Genomic DNA, 17879 nt, shown 5'->3' on the forward strand with positions numbered 1-17879 from the left:
ATAGTATTGCCCGCGCACTGTTCACGACAATCAAACATTTAAAATAAAACAGCACATGCATGAACACTGCATAAGATCAGCTCCCAGCAACACCCCTGAAAATAAGACTTAATCTAAAACACTTGTTTTAAAATAAAAAAGGAAACTAATCACTGGACCTGTGCGTAGGGAAACGCGTTGGATGTGCTAACGGGAAAGCTATGAGGTGAGTAGCTTAGGTGCAAAAACGTAACCTCGGAACACAAGAGAAAATTGTGGATAAAATCATTTATTCCTAAGACATTAAGGAAAAGCATCGACACATTCACCGTTATAATCTACTCCTAAAATCATTGGTGTGAATCATTCATACCACTGCTGTTGCCTGATCGCAATAACTCGTAAAGCAGTACATGTTTCGCAGTACTCCCGCGTGCCCACGAGGTTTGTGGAGGCGCACTTCGTAGGTATCGTGTCCAAGTTGCAACAATATCACAACACACAATCATGAGTGGTTAACGTTCTTTAAAACAAACATGAGAGCGGACAGTTAGTGATGACGGTAGCTCAGCAAAACTTTAATGTTCAAAAAAAAAAAAAAATGGTTCAAATAGCTCTGAGCACGATGGGACTCAACTGCTGAGGTTATTAGTCCCCTAGAACTTAGAACTAGTTAAACCTAACTAACCTAAGGACATCACAAACATCCATGCCCGAGGCAGGATTCGAACCTGCGACCGTAGCGGTCTTGCGGTTCCAGACTGCAGCGCCTTTAACCCCACGGCCACTTCGGCCGGCTTTAATGTTCAACCACGTGGTCGGCTCCCCACGGACGAAAGGTACATTAAGCAAGGAAAATTTACGAAAAGGCAAAGCTATTAATATTTAGAAAAATGAAAGCTTATACAGGCACAGCTGAAGGCAAACAGACATTCATACAGAAGCGAGTGCTCACTTCTTATCGACACCTTTGTGTGGCGCTCTTCCGGTGGATCCAAGTCTGCTATAGAAATTTACTAAGTGAAACATTTGCCAAAGTTTTGCATTCCTTGCTGCGACAAGGCAAAACAATCTTTCAGAGTTGAAAAGCGAGACCAAAAGCTAACAGCTCTCCCCTCGCCAAGTAACAACGCGCCACGCGGTCAGTCTAACTCACCCTTCTTCGACTGGAGCACAGCCATGGACGCTTCCCGTACCGGTGGCAGACTGCCTTCCCGCTTCTTCTCCAGCCTCTTCCACGCTCCGCGTGGCCTGGAAAACCCAAAGATGCCATTTCCGCCACCAACCTAACGCAAGTGGATTTCTCACAAGTAGCGAAAACCTCTTTGCCTACTTGACCACTACGCGAGTTGGCTATTCTGTGCAACTGCTGCTGACTCTGTACGAATATGGCAGACTTTCTGCAGCAGATTACGCCACCGTCTAGCAACGTGACACACAACCACATTCATTCAATCACGCCACTATGAGAGTAAAGAGAAAAGAGAAACAAGGAAAAGAAAGAGAAATGGTAATGAAAATGGGCTACCGGACTAATGAAAGGTGGCTACAGAGCCGAGTGGAGGGTCTGAATCAGAGGCTGAGACGGTTCTGCGACCATGTGGGCTGCAGATTCCTCCACTTGCGCCATAGGGTGGTGGGGTTTCGGGTTCCGCTGGATAGGTCAGGAGTCCACTACACGCAGCAATCGGCTACACGGGTAGCAGGGGTTGTGTGGCGTGGACTGGGCGGTTTTTTAGGTTAGATGGCCTCGGGCAAGTACAGAAAGGGCAACAGCCTCAAAGGGTGCGGAGCAAAGTCAGGACATGCGGGGACCAAGCAGCAATCGGTATTGTAATTGTAAACTGTCGAAGCTGCGTTGGTAAAGTACCGGAACTTCAAGCGCTGATAGAAAGCACCGAAGCTGAAATCGTTATAGGTACAGAGAGCTGGCTTAAGCCAAATTCTGCCGAAATTTTTACAAAGGTACAGACGGTGTTTAGGAAGGATAGATTGCATGCAACCGGTGGTGGAGTGTTCGTCGCTGTTAGTAGTAGTTTATCCTGTAGTGAAGTAGAAGTGGATAGTTCCTGTGAATTATTATGGGTGGAGGTTACACTCAACAACCGAGCTGGGTTAATAATTGGCTCCTTTTACCGACCTCCCGACTCAGCAGCGTTAGTGGCAGAACAACTGAGAGAAAACTTGGAATACATTTCACATAAATTTCCTCAGCATGTTATAGTCTTAGGTGGAGATTTCAATTTACCAGATATAGACTGGGACACTCAGATGTTTAGGACTGGTGGTAGGGACAGAGCCTCGAGTGACATTATACTGAGTGCACTATCCGAAAATTACCTCGAGCAATTAAACAGAGAACCGACTCGTGGAGATAACATCTTGGACCTACTGATAACAAATAGACCCGAACTTTTCGACTCCGTAAGTGCAGAACAGGGAATCAGTGATCATAAGGCCGTTGTAGCATCCCTGAATATGGAAGTTAATAGGAATATAAAAAAAGGGAGGAAGGTTTATCTGTTTAGCAAGAGTAATAGAAGGCTGATTTCAGACTACCTAACAGATCAAAACGAAAATTTCTGTTCCGACACTGAAAATGTTGAGTGTTTATGGAAAAAGTTCAAGGCAATCGTAAAATGCGTTTTAGACAGGTACGTGCCGAGTAAAACTGTGAGGGACGGGAAAAACCCACCGTGGTACAACAACAAAGTTAGGAAACTACTGCGAAAGCAAAGAGAGCTTCACTCCAAGTTTAAACGCAGCCAAAACCTCTCAGACAAACAGAAGCTAAGCGATGTCAAAGTTAGCGTAAGGAGGGCTATGCGAGAAGCGTTCAGTGAATTCGAAAGTAAAATTCTATGTACCGACTTGACAGAAAATCCTAGGAAGTTCTGGTCTTACGTTAAATCAGTAAGTGGCTCGAAACAGCATATCCAGACACTCCGGGATGATGATGGCATTGAAACAGAGGACGACACGCGTAAAGCTGAAATACTAAACACCTTTTTCCAAAGCTGTTTCACAGAGGAAGACCGCACTGCAGTTCCTTCTCTAAATCCTCGCACAAACGAAAAAATGGCTGACATCGAAATAAGTGTCCAAGGAATAGAAAAGCAACTGAAATCACTCAACAGAGGAAAGTCCACTGGACCTGACGGGATACCAATTCGATTCTACACAGAGTACGCGAAGGAACTTGGCCCGCTTCTAACAGCCGTGTACCGCAAGTCTCTAGAGGAACGGAGGGTTCCAAATGATTGGAAAAGAGCACAGGTAGTCCCAGTCTTCAAGACGGGTCGTCGAGCAGATGCGCAAAACTATAGACCTATATCTCTGACGTCGATCTGTTGTAGAATTTTAGAACATGTTTTTTTGCTCGAGTATCATGTCGTTTTTGGAAACCCAGAATCTACTATGTAGGAATCAACATGGATTCCGGAAACAGCGATCGTGTGAGACCCAACTCGCGTTATTTGTTCATGAGACCCAGAAAATATTAGATACAGGCTCCCAGGTAGATGCTATTTTTCTTGACTTCCGGAAGGCGTTCGATACAGTTCCGCACTGTCGCCTGATAAACAAAGTAAGAGCCTACGGAATATCAGACCAGCTGTGTGGCTGGATTGAAGAGTTTTTAGCAAACAGAACACAGCATGTTGATATCAATGGAGAGACATCTACAGACGTTAAAGGAACCTCTGGCGTGCCACAGGGGAGTGTTATGGGACCATTGCTTTTCACAATATATATAAATGACCTAGTAGATAGTGTCGGAAGTTCCATGCGGCTTTTCGCGGATGATGCTGTAGTATACAGAGAAGTTGCAGCATTAGAAAATTGTAGCGAAATGCAGGAAGATCTGCAGCGGATAGGCACTTGGTGCAGGGAGTGACAACTGTCCCTTAACATAGACAAATGTAATGTATTGCGAATACATAGAAAGAAGGATCCTTTATTGTATGATTATATGATAGCGGAACAAACACTGGTAGCAGTTACTTCTGTAAAATATCTGGGAGTATGCGTGCGGAACGATTTGAAGTGGAATGATCATATAAAATTAATTGTTGGTAAGGCGGGTGCCAGGTTGAGATTCATTGGGAGAGTGCTTAGAAAATGTAGTCCATCAACAAAGGAGGTGGCTTACAAAACACTCGTTCGACCTATACTTGAGTATTGCTCATCAGTGTGGGATCCGTACCAGATCGGGTTGACGGAGGAGATAGAGAAGATCCAAAGAAGAGCTGCGCGTTTCGTCACAGGGTTATTTGGTAACCGTGATAGCGTTACGGAGATGTTTAGCAAACTCAAGTGGCAGACTCTGGAAGAGAGGCGCTCTGCATCGCGGTGTAGCTTGCTCGCCAGGTTTCGAGAGGGTGCGTTTCTGGATGAGGTATCGAGTATATTGCTTCCCCCTACTTATACCTCCCGAGGAAATCACGAATGTAAAATTAGAGAGATTAGAGCGCGCACGGAGGCTTTCAGACAGTCGTTCTTCCCTCGAACCATACGCGACTGGAACAGGAAAGGGAGGTAATGACAGTGGCACGTAAAGTGCCCTCCGCCACACACCGTTGGGTGGCTTGCGGAGTGTGAATGTAGATGTAGATGTAGATGTACAGGAGCCTTTCAACTTGTAGTCAAGTCCCAGTAAGTAAATAAACATATTTTGTTAAATCTTCTTTCTCTACGTATGTAAATTGAAATCCCCTGCTCGCATCTTTTTGTGCTTCTGGGCTCGGCTCAGGAAATATTATAGAGGTTCTCATACGGTCTTGGAATTCCCACTATTGCTATCAATAACAAGCAAAATTAGCCGAGATTCTCAATTCCTGTGCTGGATGAATTATATGAATACATATTTAAGTTTGCACATAATGTTCGGTGAACGAGTCCTGCTCCCATCTGGCAAATTATTATTATTATTTTTTTTTATTTTGGTGAGTAACGAACGCTTCCGCCTATTCAGGGTCATGTCGATTGACACTACATTCTGCTACATTGCCACCTACTTTTATCCGGAGAGGAGACTCTTTTTCGTCAGTAGATATACGTTGCCCACCTCGTTTCCGCCGTATTTGCGAACTGTTAGTCTTACAATCACGTGTCATTCTGATCTAACCGATGATGATGTGAGGGCTTACAGCTTTCCATATTTTTTAGGCTATTTGTATCTAACGACTCAGTCACTGGTAAAGATATCACTGTGGTTACATATTACATAACTGCCATAACGTCGAGTATCAACAGATTTAGAAACAAATCACTACACAAGTACACTATCTATGAGATACACTTAACTGAAACTAATATCTAACCGATTATTATTTATATTTTTTTATTTCTTTATTTTTTATTTTTATTTTTATTTTTCACTGTAAACTTATATTTCAATGTAGGGAACCAGTAGTACACACCTTTATTGTAAAGCTTAAATCTGACTCTCAGTATGACTAAAACATTAGGCTGTGAGTGCTTTACACCGAGCAGCTGGGATCTTGGCCTCTTTCGTTACCCCTCCGGTGGGCGCATGGCAGCACTCCGTGCTGCCCTGTTGATGTGTGTTTGGTAAGTCGTAGTGAAGGTGTTTGTATCATGCTCAAGAACCAAATATATAATTCAGTTCGATATCGCGAATTGTTTGTAATGATTGTACCTACCTTAAATCGAAAACAGGACTGCTACATGAGTAGAAAAGCCGATTTTCTGGAGGAAGCAGTCAGTGCTGCTCGCGCCCGCTAGTGCGAGTTTCACAGGTGCGCCCACCAGAAGGTTAAAAAGCGCTCGACATCGAGGACTTTTGGTCTAGCAAAGTCGTTTCGAAAAGAGAATTGCGGTGTTGATTTTCGACACTGATTTGCCATGATCTTGTCGTGTTACTGCGTCACTTTACTGTCGGCAGGGGTCCTCGAAGTATACGTGTACTGCAACGAACTTGTGACGTCACACTAGTCGCCTTGCTCGCTGCACTTCGCGAAAGGTCAGCTCCGTGCAGGGAACACAGCAAATGAATATTTAATTGAAAAGCTACCCACTAAGGGTATTAGTTTTGTCGCTTGCTATCGATAACTTATTAATTATTAAACTCGTTTGAGAAGACGGTTGCTGGAATTCGTAAGACCTGCAATGTCACGTGTTTATGACGTACGCGGCAAGGCCTGTTTTTCTCCTGGACTACGTGTAACGAATTCCTTACGTCACAACAGTCAGTTTGTCCGCCACACTTTGCGGGCTCTTGGCCCCCTGCAGGGATTACAGGAAATCAGTACGTAATAGAAAAGTTACGTACTAAAGGTCTTAACTATATTGTGTATTTTCGAGAGTTTGCGTGCATTTAAATGCGCTGTACAGAATTGCTATAATCCTTTGAAATAGTTTCTCGTTCGGCGCTGGAGACACCTGCAGCATTCGACAGACCTAGAGAGTTAAGTGTTGTGTCCTACGAGACACGGTCTGTTTTTCACCTGGGCTTCGAGCTTCGGCCGAAGGAAGTAAACAAGGCGACCGCGCTCGCACTGCTGTGTGAAACACACAGCACGCCTTAAGCCGCTCCGCTACTAAAGCGGGGTTGCCACCCCTTGACCACGGCATTAATGAAAGATATTGGACTGGTCTCGCGTACTCAATAAACAGTAACGAATATGAAACAAACCTATTAAGACGTTTCAGTATTGGATTTATTGTTAAAACTTACACTACTGGCCATTAAAATTGCTACACCACGAAGATGACGTGCTACAGACGCGAAATTTAACCGATAGTAAGAAGATGCTGTGATATGCAAATGATTAGCTTTTCAGAGCATCCACACAAGGTTGGCGCCGGTGGCGACACCTACAACATGCTGACATGAGGAAGGTTTCCAACGGATTTCTCATACTCAAACAGCAGTTGGCCGGCGTTGCCTGGTGAAACATTCTTGTGATGCCTCGTGTAAGGAGGAGAAATGCGTACCATCACGTTTCCAGCTTTGATAAAAGTTGCATTGTAGCCTATCGCGATTGCGGTTTATCGTATCGTGACATTGCTGTTCGCGTTGGTCGAGATCCAATGACAGTTAGAAGAATATGGAATCGGTGGGTTCAGGAGGGTAATACGGAACGCCTTGCTGGATCCCAACGGCGTCGTATCAGTAGCAGTCGAGATGACAGGCATCTTATCCGCATGGCTGTAACGGATCGTGCACCCACGTCTCGATCCCTGAGTCAACAGACGGGGACGTTTGCAAGACGACAACCATTTGCACGAACAGTTCAACGACTTTTGCAGCAGCATGGACTATCAGCTCGCAGACCATGGCTGCAGTTACTCTTGACGCTGCGTCACAGACAGGAGCGCCTGCGATTGTGTACTCAACGACGAACATAGGTGCATGAATGGCAAAACGTCATTTTCCGGATGAATCCAGTTTCTGTTTACAGCATCATGATGGTCGCATCCATGTTTGGCGGCATCGCAGTGATCGCACATTGGAAGCGTGTATTCGTCATCGTCATACTGGCATATCACCCCACGTGATGGTATGGGGTGCCATTGATTACACTCTCGCTCACCTCTTGTTCGCATTGACGGCACTTTGAACGGTTGACGTTACATTTCAGATGCGTTATGACCCGTTGCTCAAACTTTCATTCGATTCCTGGGAATGCATTGACGGCACTTTGAACGGTGGACGTTACATTTCAGATGTGTTATGACCCGTTGCTGAAACTTTCATTCGATCCCTGGGAAACCCTATATTTCAGCAGGATAGTGCACGACCGCGTGTTGCTGTTCCTGTTCGGGCCTTTGTGGATACAGAAAATGTTCTACTGCTGCCCTGCCCAGCACATTCTCCAGATCTCTCGCCAATTGAAGACGTCTGGTCAATGGTGGTCGAGTAACGGGCTCGTCACAATACACCAGTCACTAATCGTGATGAACTGTGCTATCGTGTTGAAGCTGCATGGGCAGCTGTACCTGTACACGCCATCCAAGCTCTGTTTGACTCAATGCCCAGATGTATCAAGGCCGTTATTACGGCCAGAGGTGGTTGTACTGGGTACTGATTTCTCAGGATCTATGCACCCAAATTGCGTGAAAATGTAATCACATGTCAGTTCTAGTAAAATATATTTGTTCAACGAATACCCGTTTATCCTCTGCATTTCTTCTTGGTGTAGCAATTTTAATGGCCAGTAGTGTATTATCAACTAACTATCCTGTGCAACCTTCTTCACCTCCAAGTAACTACTATACCCTACATACTTTTGAATCTCCTTAGTGTATTCATCTCTTGGTTTGCCTCTACGATTTTTACCCTCCGCGCTGCCCTCCAACACTAAATTGGTGATCTCTTGATGCCGCAGAACATATCCTACCAACCGATCCCTTCTTCTAGTCAAACTGTGCCACAAATTCCTCTTCTCCCCAATTATATTGAGTACCTCCTCATTAGTTACGTGATCTACCCATCTAATATTCAGCATGCCTCTGTAGCACTACATCACGAAAGCCTCTATTCTCTTTCTGTCTAAAATATTTATCGTCCATGTTGCACTTCCATACATGGATACACTCCATGCAAATACTTTCATAAAAGACTTCATGACAATCCTATACTTCATGTTAACAAATTTGTCTGTTTCAGAGAGACTTTCCTTGCCATTACCAGTCTACATTTTATATCCTCTCTACTTCGACCATCAGCAGTTACTTTGCTCTCCAAATAGCATAAATCATCTACTACTTTAGGTGTCTCATTTTCTAATGTAATTCACTCAGCATCATCTCATTTAAGTCGACTACATTTCGTTATCCCGTTTTGCTTTTGACGATGTTTATCTTATATCCTCCATTCAATGCATTGTCCTTTCCGTTCAATTGCTCTTCCAGGTCCTCTGCTGTCTCTGACAGAATTACAATGTCATCGCCAAACCTCGAAGTTTTGGCTTCCTCGCCATGGATTTTAATTCCTACTCGAAATTTTTCTTTTGTTTCCTGTACAGCTTACTCAACTTACAGATTGAGTAACTTCCAGGATAGGCTACAACCCTGTGTCTCTCCCTTCACTACTTCCCTATAGCCTTTCGCTCCCTGTATTTAACCCCTGCCACCTTTAGAAATTGAAAGATAGTATTGCAATCAACATTGTCAAATGTTGATGTCAATAACTACTGTGAAATGTACTGCCATGGGACTTTATGGTTGACTGTAAACCGAAAAGTACATTTCCCGCAACCTATAAAAGGGCTTCTGTTACCTAGAAAAAGGCCGTGTATTGTCAACGATAGAATCATTCCCAGTAGTGTAGAGACTTTCCCGTTAATTGCACTTCACTGAATGTTAGCCATTTCACGTGGCCACATCATTTATATAAACTTGATGTAAGCGGTTAGCAGAGAGCAATTCATTAAAGCTAAGTGATTTGTGAAAGTAAGTCGTATGGAAATACGAATATTCTGTGCTTACGTTACCTAGCGATTGCTGCAAAAATGAGAAAAAAAAGTGTTGCTAGAAGCTTTCGAGTGCCGCTGCAATTACTTTCCGTTCCCTCGGTGGTCCCAGCGGGGCTTTCTGTGAAAAGCAGGTGTCCGAAAGGAATATTTATCGGAATTTGCAGCAGGTTGGAACGTCGTGCCGTAGATTAGCTTGCGGGTTGTGGTTTGGGGCTCTGCGCACTGGCGCGGTAATGGAATTAGTCACTAGTCACAGGGAAACGGCGCTCTCACAGCCGGGCGACATTCTGCTAGCAGACACTGCACGGGGCTGCAGCTCTTGGAGGCACCTAAGCACCCGCCAGGTTAACGGGAACACCTACGGAGGGCAATTAAGTCTAAATTGCGAAAAGATCAGGAGGCCACAGGAACTTCATTCCGAACAACATACACACATAAGCATATTACACTTCGCCGGCCGCGGTGGTATAGCGGTTCTAGGCGGTCAGTCGGGAACCGCGCGACTGCTACGGTCGCAGGTTCGAATCCTGCCTCGGGCATGGATGTGTGTGATGTCCTTATGTTAGTTAGGTTTAAATAGTCCTAAGTTCTAGGGGACTGATGACCACAGAAGTTAAGTCCCTAGTGCACAGAGCCATATTATACTTCACAAGTCACTGCTGCATCTGCTTATTCCTTAACCGAAATTCCAGAGGTGACTTTCCTGTAACGTATACTACGAGGTAGGGTCTCTGGTTGTCCCTTGTTTAATCCGAGATTGAAGGGGCAAAATAATCTACATTTTTTATTTCATTTATATAATATTTATTTTTACAGTTATTTAACTGTTGTTTAACTAATCCCTGTTGATTTTATTGCACTAGGTAAAGCGTACAATATTTTCCTTTTTTTACACAAAAAAACACTCTTGTGCCGTTTTTAAGTAGTACACATTAGAGAACCGTTATTGAAGTGATTTTTACATTCTGAAAAATTATAGTGTATCTTTAGTAAGTAAATACTCACATAAAACTAAATGAAAGGGTCTTTAAATTTGTACTTCGAAATTGCCCTCAGTAGGTACAGATTCTGCAAAACTGAAACGCAATGATGGGATCTACAATTTTCTTCATCACCACTCAGAACACGTTTGATTTTGACTTAAACTTCAAGCATTGTATTGGAGAAACTTTAAGGTCACAATCACATTTCTCGTGAAGACCTTCCTCTGGATGAACATCTTGTTTGCTAGCAGAGCGCCGGCCGGAGTGGTCGAGCGGTTCTAGACGCATGACTCTGGAACCGCGTGACCGCTACGGTCGCAGGTTCGTATCCTGCCTCGGGCATGGATGTGTGTGATGTCCTTAGGTTAGTTAGGTTCATGTAGTTCTAAGTTCTAGGAACTGATGACCTCAGATGTTGTCCCATAGTTCTCAGAGCCATTTGAACCATTTTTTGCAGGCAGAATATTGATAATTGGCTATTGTGAAATCGTTATCCTTTTCGCCTGTTTCTTGATTTTTACCACTGATATCTTCCTCTATCAGCCGACTAACAATTTACTCAAACTCAGTATCATTAAAGCCGTCAAATTCCTGCTCTACTGAAGAAAACAGGTACGCAGTTCATGAGGTGCTGACTAGGAGACCATAACATGTGGCGTTAACAAGGCTCAACAACAAACAAAGACGGTATGACCGTGCGGTTCTAGGCGCTTCAGCCCGGAACTATGCTGCTGCTACGGTCGCAGGTTCGAATACTGCCTCGGGCATGGATATGTGTGCTGTCCTTATGTTGGTTAGGTTTAAGTAGTTCTAAGTCTAGGGGACTGATGACCTTACATTTTAAGTCCCATAGTGTTTAGAGCCATTTGAACAAACAAAGAAGGCGGTAATGCAACTAACAGCAAAACATTGTAGGGTAGTAGACTAAGAAATGGTAAGTGAAATGTAGAAGCATTCGGCCAGAAATGACTTTCGAGAGTGAGTTCGGAATTTTCTTGAGGTCTGAGAGACCATACATTGTGAGTTAAGAATTAATTTGAACCTCTTTCTCCCAAATATTCTGTGAATTTGTTCAGGACTTGCCAATTCATCGATACCTAGGATCGTGGTACAATGCAGAAAGCTGTACTTAATGCCTGTTCCAGTGTATGCAGAGTACATTCCTCTGACTGCTGAGAAATTACTTCCGTGTAGCATACAAATAGACATAGTTCTTTCTACAAATGGCTCTAGTATTGTAATCAGTCCAGACATACACACAACAACAGCAGATAGTAAATCATGTTCTGATAAGTATTATTGTGTAGTTTTCTGCAAGCTGTGTCACTCTCAATTTCAAAAAGACTCAATTTATTTAGTTCTGCATATCTAGAGGTCCAACACCAATGATAAATGTAACGTACACTGAAGTACCATAACTATTCACATATACAGACGGCGGTGGTATCGCGTACACAAGATATAAAAGGACAGTGCATTGGAGAGGACGTCACACGCATCTTGGCCCAACCAGCGCGCAACAACATCCGACAAGCTAGTACAGCAGAAGTCAAATGGGCCATCATGCATACCACCGCTAGGAAGGCCCCTGGTCACGATGGGATTCAAAACCGTGTCCTCCAGGAGTTCACGGACAAAGCTGTGGACTACCTAGCACACATTACGAATGCCATACTCAAGCACCAACACTTCCCCGCCTTTTGGAAGACGGCCAAGGTCCTGATGTCCAGGAAGCCGGGGAAAGACCACTCCCTTCCACAAAATTACCGACCCATCAGTCTGCTGAGCGCGCTCAGCAAGATCGTTAAGAAGGTAATATTAAAACGACTCACCAGGCACTGCATCACAAACGACACCCTGAGACCGGAGCAATTCGGTTTCAGGAATCACCACTTAACAACACAACAACTCCTCCGCGTCGTTTAATACATAACACACGGATACAACACAAGCAAGGCAACTGGGGCAGTGTTCCTGGACATCGAAAAGGCTTTCGACCGTCTATGGCACAACGGCCTAATACGCAAATTTAGTGACACAGGGTTCCCCGACGGGTTCGTACGTCTCATACACTCATATCTCACGGACAGGAGTTTCAACACTGACGTGCCGGGCAAACAATCGACACGACATGGTATACAGGCAGGAGTACCCCAAGGAAGTATCCTAGGGCCCTTACTGTTTAACCTCTACATTAACGACCTCCCAGCTACACATAACACGACGGTAGCAATCTACGCGGATGACACTGCCATCCTTGCGCAAGATTGGAAGCCGTCTAACATTAACTCACGACTACAGACCGCACTCAGAACGGCGGAGCCTTGGCTGGTGAAATGGCGTGTTAGAGTAAACGTCGACAAGTGCGAGGCCGTTCTGTTCACTAGAAGACCGCAGCAACTGCGCAAATATCAGCACTGCAACCCAATAACACTACACACACGCCAAATACGTTTCCGCGAGAAGGTCAAATACCTCGGTGTCTGGCTGGACAGGAAACTACTCTGGGGGGACCACATTCAACACGTGACCAACAAAGCTAACGCGAGGCTCAAACAACTCTACCCTATGCTTAACAGGCGTAGCACACTGAACAGGAGGGTGTCTAGGTCCATGTACATGACACTTATTAGACCCCTGATGACGTACGCAGCCCCTGCCTGGGGATACGCTGCGCCAACTCGCCTGCGCCGTCTGCAGCTCATACAGAACAAAGTACTCAAAATCATAAGCAACGCTCCGCACTACACACGCATCGCGGACCTTCACCGGGAATACGGGCTAGATACTATCTTGCAGGTATTCCAAAAACTCTCCACACGACTGTACAATAACACGAGACACTCGCGCAACCCGTTTATCCTTTCTCTGGGTAACTACGACCACAAACATAGATGGAAGCATAACAGACCAAAGACATTACTGGCTAGGAACTGAACATCTATGGTCTATAGAACGCTAACACGACAGTACTGGCGAGCCCCTGCAACCCAGTTATTACTGGAAACCCAGATGTGCGACTAGCCGAAAAACAGGCAACCGCAGGGAAACCGTACTGTACACAGCACGCAAACCAGCCACACACACCCCCTACACCGTCTGTGAGCCTATCTATGACCGATCGCCCACTAATCCACAACGACCTTGAACTGTTGCCGGGACGCAGCAACTGCAGCAAGCGCCGCAACAGGCTCCAACAACGACAAAGGTAACGATGACGATACCTCGAACTAACACAACCACACCTTGCATGCACTGTCGCAGATAGCAAGCCGCTACTGCCCTTACTACCCGTCCTACTGTCGCAGAGGTTGTTTTTTTTCCCTTGGCTCTTGCCTTGGCACTTTTTTTTCCTCTGCCCTTACAACCGCTACCCTTCAATCGTTTTCGACCACTTCTATCTCCTGATGGACCATGTTAATGAGTAATCTTACCCAGACGCATGGACAACATCACAGCCCGCATCCTGTGACGCCTGATTCAAAAACTAACATGTTTACGGAGGTGACAGTAGAACTTGTGGTTTGGACACCACGTTGGTGTGGGCGTGGAGGGGCTCCATCCCTTGCAGGGAGGAGTTGTCATCCGTTCTCACAAGGGAACCTCCCCATCGCACCCCCCTCAGATTTAGTTATAAGTTGGCATAGTGGATAGGCCTTGAAAAACGGAACACAGATCAGTCGAGAAAACAGGAAGAAGTTGTGTGGAGCTATGAAAAAAATAAGCAAAATATACAAAGTGAGTAGTCCATGCGCAAGATAGCCAACATCAAGGAGAGTATGTGCCAATGAGCGCCGTGGTCCTGTGGTTAGCGTGAGTGGCTGCGGAACGAGAGGTCCTTGGATCAAGTCCTTCCTCTAGTGAAAAGGTTACTTTTTTTTATCTTCTCAAAGTTATGATCTGTCCGTTCGTTCATTGACGTCTCTATTCACTGTAATAAGTTTAGTGTCTGTGTTTTGCGACCGCATCGCACAACCGTGCGATTAGTAGGCGAAAGGACGTGCCTCTCCAAAGGGAACTGAAAACATATGATCGCAAGGTCATAGGTCAACTGATTCCTCCACAAGAAAACACGTCTGATATATACTATACGACACTGGTGACGGCATGTGCGTCACATGACAGGAATATGTTGTCGACCCACCTAACTTGTAAACTTGGCGAATGGGTAAAAAGATTCTTCTACCTTGTCCGATTTAGGTTTTCTTGTGGATGTGATAATCACTCGATAAAAGTGATCAAAACATAACGGACGGACAGATAATAATTGTCTGAAAATAAAAAATTAAAATTTCCACTCAAGTGAAGACCTGAACCAAGGACCTCTCACTCCGCAGTCGCTTACGCTAACCACGGGACCACGACGCTCCTTATCTCACGTTCTCCTTAATGTTGCCTATCTTGCCAAGGACTTCTCAGTTTGTATATTTTGCTTATTTTTTTCATAGTTCCACACAATTTCTTCCTGTTTTCTCGATTGATCTGTGTTCCGGTTTTCTAGGCCTATCCACTGTGCCATAACTAAATCTGAGGGGGGTGCGATGGGGAGGTTCCCTTGTCAGGTGATTCATGTGAAAAAGTGTGCTACGTGAGTATGCCCTCACGACGGGAATTAAAAAACTATGAGTACAGAATGGTAACTGGAACTAGACGCATGGGAAATTCCATTTCGAAAAACGTTAGGGAATTCAGTATTACAAGATCAACAGTGTCAACAGTGTGCCAAGAAACGAAATTTCAGGCATTACCTCCCACCACGGACAACGTAGTGACCGACGGTCTTCACTTAAGGAACAAGAAGCAGCGGCGTTCAAGTTGAGTTTCCGTGCTAGTAGACAAGCAACACTGTGTGAATTAACTATAGAAATCAATGTGGGACCTACGACGAACGTCTCCGCTACGACAATGTGGCGAAATTCAGCATTAGAAGGGCCTTTGGTAGCAGACGACCGTCGCGAGTGCCTTTGCTAAAGCACGACATCGCCTGCTGCACTCTCTGGGCCTCATTATCGTATCGTTTGTACCTTAAGACGATTGGAAAATCGTGAGCTGGTCAGATGAGTCCAGAGTCCTGCCAGTAAGAGTTGATGGCAGGGTTCGGGTGTGACGCAGAAACCATGAAGCCGAGGACCCAAGTTGTCAACATGGCATGTGCATGCTGGTTGTGGCTTTATAATGGTATATGCTGTCTTTACATGGATTGGTCTAGTTTCTATCGTCCTACTGAACCGATCACTGACTGGAACTTGTTATGTTCGACTACTTGGAGACCATACATATCCATTCATGGGCTTCATGTTCCGAACCAATATTGGGATTTTCATGGATGACAATGCACCATGTCATCCGGCCACAATTGTCTGCTGTTGACTTGTAGAATATTCTGGACTTTTCGGGCAAATGGTTTGGGCACCCGGAATCACATCGAACATGTATGCGACATAATCGAGAGATCAGTTTCTGAACAAAATACATCACCGGAAACAATTATGGACAGCAATAGAGGCAGCATGGCTCAATATATGTGCAGCGGACTTCCAACGACTCGTTGAATCCATGCCACGTCGAGATGCTGCACTCAGTATTTCTGATGCGGACTCTCAACTATTCGCTGAGTCCATACCACGACGAGATGTAGCACCGTGGCAGGCGAAAGGAGGTCCGACGTGATATTAGGAGGTATCACATTACTTTCGCCACCTCACTGTACTGTGAGAAAATAATGACAAGGGGGGAAAACTCAGAAACTGTTAGAAATTATATTTTCATTGCTCAGAAACGTGCTGCAAAAATTATGTGTGGAGCTTTGCCAAGATGACTTTTAGACATCTGTTTTAGGAACTTACAGTTTTACTGCTGCTTGACAATACATTGACTCCTTCATGTGGAATGTTGTAAACAGCCCACTACACTTCAAAATGAACACTGAAGTACATTACTACAGTACCAGAACAGAAATGAGATTCACGTCTCCACATTAAGGTTGTCTTCAGCATAAAATGAGTACACAATGTTGCCACAAAAATTTTAGATCACTTATTCAATTACACAAAAGTCTGACATAGAAATGCTTCTCCTTCACCACTCATTCTTTTCCTTTTAAGAACTTCTATTTATGTGATACGACAAAAGTGGTGATGAGAAATTACCATTTCACCTCTTTGTTTGAATAAGAAGAATAGCGTGTAAATAATAAGAATTTACCCATATTTACAATAAATGTGTAATGTGAGTGTAAAGTAAAGCATTCCACATCATTTTGGTTAATAGTACAAACGTTCCATGGAACAGCAGACTAAGTACCTAATGAACTGTATGGTGCACCACCCTCGAGGTAGTGGGGGACCTAATAGACACGAAAACATTGTTCTGTTTACCTAGGAAAAAATGACGCATTGACTTCCAAGCATAACGGTCAGTGCTAATTGTATACATACAGGAATAACCACAAATTGCACTACAAAAGTTCATAACTCATTTGAAAGGCACTCGTAGAAATGATATTCCAGTGTTTAATTGTAGTGGCAAAGTAATGGGAAACTGTGACAAGTCAAGAGAAGAATTAGTTCCCACGAACACCATAGCGAAGCACATCAACATAACAACAATCACATGTGCGTAGTTGTTTTGCATGATTTTTTTGACCTGGGTTTGCGCCCAATGGCATCATTACTCCGGTAAACCTCTCAGTAGGTCATTAGATGATTTACTTAATATGAATGAATAAGATGAAAAATTAAGTTTTACGAAACCGAATTGTATAATCAAATTTATCGCGGAACTATACGCACTTTTAATACGTTACATAGTACCTTGTCAGAGTAAAACTGGACAGCGTAGGAGAGGCATTTAGAATGTAAACATTACTGATATTACAGTACACCATGTACACTCCTGGAAATTGAAATAAGAACACCGTGAATTCATTGTCCCAGGAAGGGGAAACTTTATTGACACATTCCTGGGGTCAGATACATCACATGATCACACTGACAGAACCACAGGCACATAGACACAGGCAACAGAGCATGCACAATGTCGGCACTAGTACAGTGTATATCCACCTTTCGCAGCAATGCAGGCTGCTATTCTCCCATGGAGACGATCGTAGAGATGCTGGATGTAGTCCTGTGGAACGGCTTGCCATGCCATTTCCACCTGGCGCCTCAGTTGGACCAGCGTTCGTGCTGGACGTGCAGACCGCGTGAGACGACGCTTCATCCAGTCCCAAACATGCTCAATGGGGGACAGATCCGGAGATCTTGCTGGCCAGGGTAGTTGACTTACACCTTCTAGAGCACGTTGGGTGGCACGGGATACATGCGGACGTGCATTGTCCTGTTGGAACAGCAAGTTCCCTTGCCGGTCTAGGAATGGTAGAACGATGGGTTCGATGACGGTTTGGATGTACCGTGCACTATTCAGTGTCCCCTCGACGATCACCAGTGGTGTACGGCCAGTGTAGGAGATCGCTCCC

Source organism: Schistocerca nitens, chromosome 2 (genome assembly GCF_023898315.1).
Source record: "Schistocerca nitens isolate TAMUIC-IGC-003100 chromosome 2, iqSchNite1.1, whole genome shotgun sequence".
NCBI lineage: Eukaryota > Metazoa > Arthropoda > Insecta > Orthoptera > Acrididae > Schistocerca > Schistocerca nitens.